We start from the raw sequence: 5856 nt of genomic DNA on the forward strand, positions 1-5856 counted from the left end.
GTGAAACCCTGAATTTGTGTGTGAATGTTGGTGTAGTTGGAGGAAGGGGTTGCTCTTTGAAACCTCAATTGCTATTGTAAGTGATACAGCTCCAGTGACTGGAGGAACACCAGGGTCCTTAGTCTTGTACTGATTTAAATAAAACGACATGGAAACACATGGAGTGGTTTTAAGGAGTGGGGAATTTAACAGGCAAGAAAGAAGTTAGAAGCTCACCTGTACAGAGACAGAGGGAGGGGGGATCCAAAGCTGAGAGAGGAAACTCTGAGTGCCACAGAAATCAGCCAGTTATATGAGGAGGCTATAGAAGGCAGTATCTGATTTGCATAGGGCTCAGGGGATTGGTTTGACCAGGAATGTCATTCATGTAACCCCTGAAAAACCTGGCCCTTTCACCCTAGCATTTTAATATGCAAATGCAGGGCGCCATGATGTTCTACACAGGTGGGACTATGTGGGGGCACCCATATTGCCAGGCAAACGTGGGGACAAGGAAAAGATGGCGGGAATCCCCATGTTTGGGTGGACCCAGTTTCTAATGGTCTGCATTTGCATATCAAAGTTGCCAGCCTGACTCTAAGAGCCGGGGCTTTCCTGCTAGACAAGAAACATTTTTTGGAGCTGCTTTTAAAACAGAAACGAAAACTTCCCAAGGACCCCTTTTCCTCTCTATCTGCCTCAAATAATTTTTTAATAACTCCTATAACATAAGGAAATGAATTCTGCTAAACAGAAGGGCCTTTGGTCTTTGGGGCACTACAGTGGGTACATGATGGCATGTGGAACACCATGCAATGGAGGGAGACGCAGGGCACTCCTGGGAAAACCCAGGAGGGATGAAGCAAGAGGAAAGACAGTGAGGGAAAGGAAGATAAAGAACACTCTTTTAAAAAATCGTTCATTATTATCTGAAATTCCAACATAACTGAACGTCCTGTATTTGATCCCTAATCATGAGAGTGAAAAACTAAATAGAGACTGAGTTTCCCATACAAATAACTGAGAGTGATCGAGAGCTTATTCCCGGCAGGCCCCATTCGAGTGACCTCTAAGATCAATTCATTTAGATACTATGGAAGTGGAAGATACTATCTTTATCATTTTTGTCATTGAGGAAACTAAGGCACAGAGATGTCACACAACTTGCCCCAGGTCTGCCAGCGGGTAAGGGGCAGAGCCAGGACTTGAACTGTAGCCCTGCGTCTCAGAGCCTGCCCTCAAAAGGTGAGTCTCTCACCTAAAGATCCATACGTAGATGTAAGATGATCCATGTTGGTTGGCAAGACAGAAAAATCCATAAACCAAATAAATTGATTTGGTGGCAGGGGGAGATTGAATCAGAGGTGACCTGAAAAATGTCTGTTTATCTGGGAGCTGAACACTGAAGGTGCAGTTCTCACCTATTGGAGTCCCTAGAGACCTTTCCTGGAGGACTGTACCTCCCTCATCTGTCTTCCCCTGATAACCCAGCCCAGAGACATGCATGTAGTAGGTGATCATTGAGGTGGGCAAGGCCTGCAGGAGGCTGTCCCTGAGATGGAGGAGGACAAAAAACTTATTAGGGGGATGAAAGGGAGGGCAGGAAGCAGAAGTGGGCCAGGGAAGCCATTGGCCATCCAGAGTTGACATTTGTCCCCCCATGGGGAACTTGGGGGCATGAATTGCCTGTTGGAAGAGCCTATGTTGGGTGGAAATGGCCAGGCCCAGAGCCCTTCATGGTGGGGAACCCTGAGAACACACTACATAAGGAAGAAGCAGGGCTGGAGGCCATCAGCAGCTTGGGCCTCACAAGCATTTCACATGTTTAATTGATCACACAGAACCCTTGCACCAAGACAATCGTTTGCTCCTAGAGGGAGCCTTTCCTTCGTTTGGAAACAATCCTTTCCCAACCCCAACAAGGCGACCTGCATCCGGTGGTGCTCAATCAATAAAAGCTGGGCAGCCCAGGTGCAGGGGCAGTGTGCCCAAAGCATTGAAATGCGGTGACTTGGGCCATGGGTCATGCTGGGTGTCCTAAGCAGGGGTAACTTCATCTACCCGGTGACGCAGGTAGCAACTCTCTGGGTCTGGTGGCACAGGAGGTAAAGGAATTTACCAAGCCAGTTGTAGGTAAAGAAAGGCAGATTTATTAGAGAAGGTATGAAAATACGATGCAAGGTTGTAATTACAATGAGCAGAGAAGGAAGGGGCTGTCTGCAAAGAGGCAGTGGCTGGAGGGAAGTTTCATAGAGTCACGTTGAAGAGGGGTACATGCAGAACGAGCAGAACGAGGTCATTGTGCCTGGTTGTGATTAGCTGTCTCTCAAAACAGTTGATCACTTTTCTCCCCACTTGGGGCCCTCCCCAACCTGGGGCCTCTTCCTCATTGTTGCTTATTTATCAGGACTCCACCAGGGACAGAGTCACCCTACAAGTCCTAACTCAAGTGTGGGTTCCTCTTAGAACACAGCCCCTCCAGCTCCCTTGGAAATCCCCAAGTCTTCCCAAACAATGTAGGACTTTTCTTCTTGGTCACTTTGCAAGCCGGGGCCCCTAACCAGTGATGCCTTGCCCAGGTCTCACTCAGCCACGCTGTCACGTATAACTTGTATAACTTGTACCCATGTTCAGCTCTTGTATCTCGCCCAAGAAGAATGAAGATATACTGGACATTGGAGGGTGAGGAGGGCTGAGAATAATTTTACTGAGTGATGAAAATGGCTTTCCGTGGAAAGGGGACTCAGGGGTGGGAGGTGGGGTGTGGGGGGAGGTTTTACCATGTGGCTCGGTCTGGGGCCCTTTATGGACTCAAAATGAGGAGTGTAAGCTGATTGGTTTGTGAGTACGCAAAAAAGTTTAAAGTGAGAACACCACTCAAAGGTGTGCACAACGGTGTGAGAAAACCAATTAGGAAAGGGTAGGGAGGTATATGTAAAATAGGTGAAGGGTGAGGACCAATCAGAAGTAAGCATGCCAAACAGAAAGACAAGTTCTCAATCCAGTCCAGCCGGATGATTTAACTTGTAGCTTGGCTTTCAGGCTTTAAACTGTCTTTGGCTTGGAGGTGGGGTTTCACAGAGGACCCGCCCCAACTGCATAGGCATTTGTCCACCTCCTGCTTCTATCACAGAGCATGTCTCAGCCTCTCTGTCCTGCCACTCAACTTTGTTCCTCTGCCTTTATTACCCATCTTGTAATTCCTGGCTCACAGCTTTGTGTTCCAACTAGACTGTGAGCTCCCTGAGCCCAGCTACTGCCAGGCTCACTTCCAGCTTCAATGCCCAGCTCGGACCGAGTGCATCTGCTAGTGTGTGTGTGTGTGTGTGTGTGTGTGTGTGTGTTAAAAGTGTTTCTTGCTGGCTGGTTCTGGAAATTTGTCATTCCCTGTCCTCTATCGTCCTGTTAAAAACTTCAGCTGAATTAAATTTAAAGGAGTTTAATTGAGCAATAAACAATTTGCGAATTGGGCAGCCCCCAGAATCACAGCAGATTCAGAAAGACTCCAGGGGTGCCTCGTGGGCAGAACAAATTTATAGACAAAAAAAATAAAGTGACATACAGAAATCAGAACTGAGGTACAGAAACAGCTGGATTGGTTACAGATTGGTGATTGCCTTATTTGAACACAGTTTGAACACTCAGCAGCGTATGAGTTGTTGAAGTATAACTGCTGGGATTGCCCAAAACTCAGTGATTGTTACAGACGCATACTTCTAAGTTAGGTTTTCAATCCTGTCTACCTATTAAGTTAGGTTGTAGTTCATCCACAAGGACTCAAATATGGAAGTACAGAGTCCTTCTCAGGCCATATTTAGTTTGCTTTGACATCCCCATTGAGATGACTCAACTATTCGGCTAAGGGCTATAGACAGTGAAGAAATGTGACTAATTGCTGGATACTGTAGTATATTGAGTGTGCAAGAGCATTATATCTAAAAAACAATATACATACTGCAATTTAAAATGCTTTGCTGCTAAAAAAAAAATAATGCTAACAGTCATGTGAGCCTTCAGCAAGTTGTCATCTTTTTGCTGCTGGGGGGTCTTGCCATGATGTTGATAGCTGCCGACTGAGCAGAGTGGTGGTTGTTGAAGGCTGGGGTTGTGTTGAAGGCCGTGGCAATTTTGTGACTGGCCACCAATGGAGTTTGCTGCATCAGTGGACTCATCCTTTCATGAAATTTTTATTGGTAGCATGCAATGTTATTTGATAGCATTTCTTTCCAAATTGAAGTTAATCTTCTCAAACCCTGCTGCTGCTTTGTCAACTAAGTTTATTTAATATTCTTCATCCTTTGTTGTTATTTCAACATGTTCACAGCATCTTCACCAGGAGTAGTTTCCATCTCAAGAAACCACTTTCTTTGCTTATCCATAAGAAGCAGCTCCTCACCTGTTCAAGTTTTATCATGAGATTGCAGCAATTCAGTCACATCTTCAGGCTGTACTTCTAATTCTAGTTTTCTTTCTATTTCCACTACATCTGCAGTTCCTCCCACCCCTGAACTCTTGAATCCCTCAAAGTCATCCATAAGAGTTGGAATTGACGTCTTCCAAACCCTGTTAGTGTTGATGTTTTGACCTCCTTCCATGAATCGCGAATGTTCTGAATGATATCTAGAGTGGTGAATCCTTTCTAGAAGGTTTTCAATTTACTTGGCTCAGATCCATCAGAAGAATCACTGTGTATGACAGCTATAGCCTTAGGAAATGTGTTTCTTAAATAACAAGTCTTGAAAGTAGGAATTTCTCCTTAATCCAAGGGCTGCGTAATAAACGTTGTGTTCGCAGACATGAAAATGACATTAATCTCCTTGTGCATCTTCATCAGAGCTCTTGGGTGACCAGGTACATTGGCAATAAGCAGTAGTATATTGAAAGATATATATTTTCTGAGCATTATATCTCAACAGTGAACTTAAAATATTCCTAAACCATGCTGTAAACAGATGTGCTGTCAGCCTTTACTGATCCATTTCCAAAACACAGGCAGAGTAGATTTAGCATAATTCTTGTATTAGTCTGTTTTCATGCTGCTGATAAAGACATACCCAAGTCTGGGCAATTTACAAAAGAAAGAGGTTTAATTGGACTTGCAGTTCCACATGGCTGGGGAAGCCTCACAATCATGGTGGAGGGCAAGGAGGAGCAAGTCCCATCTTACATGGATGGCTGCAGGCAAAGACAGAATGAGGAAGGCGCAAAAGCTGAAACCCCTGATAAAACCATCAGATCTTGTGAGACTTATTCACTACCATGAGAACAGTACGGGGGAAACTGCCCCCATGATTCAATTATCTCCCACTAGGTCCCTCCCACAACACATGGGAATTATGGGAGTATAATTCAAGATGAGATTTGGGTGGGGACACAGAGCCAAACTGTATCTTTTTTTTTTTTTTTTTTGAGATGGAGTCTCTCTCTGTCACCCAGTGCCATGATCTCGGCTCACTGCAAGCTCCACCTCCCGGGTTCACGCCATTCCTCAGCCTCCCGTGTAGCTGGGACTACAGGCACCCACCACCACACCCAGCTAATGTTTTGTATTTTTAATAGAGACGGGGTTTCACCGTGTTAGCCAGGATGGTCTCGCTCTCCCGACCTCGTGATCTGCCTGCCTCGGCCTCCCAAAGTGCTGGGATGACAGGCGTGAGCCACCGCGCCTGGCCAACCGTATCAATTCTTAAGGGCCTTAGGGTTCTTTGGAATTGTGAATGAGCATTTGTTTCAACTTAAAGTTACCAGTGGCATTAGCCCCTAACGAGAGATTCTGCCTGTCCTTTGAAACATTGCAGCTTCAAACAAAAGGCATCTTCTTCCAATAAAAAGGTTATTTTGTCTACATTGAGTATCTGTGTTTAGTGTAGCCACCTT

Source organism: Pongo abelii, chromosome 23, assembly GCF_028885655.2.
Source record: "Pongo abelii isolate AG06213 chromosome 23, NHGRI_mPonAbe1-v2.0_pri, whole genome shotgun sequence".
NCBI classification, from domain to species: domain Eukaryota; kingdom Metazoa; phylum Chordata; class Mammalia; order Primates; family Hominidae; genus Pongo; species Pongo abelii.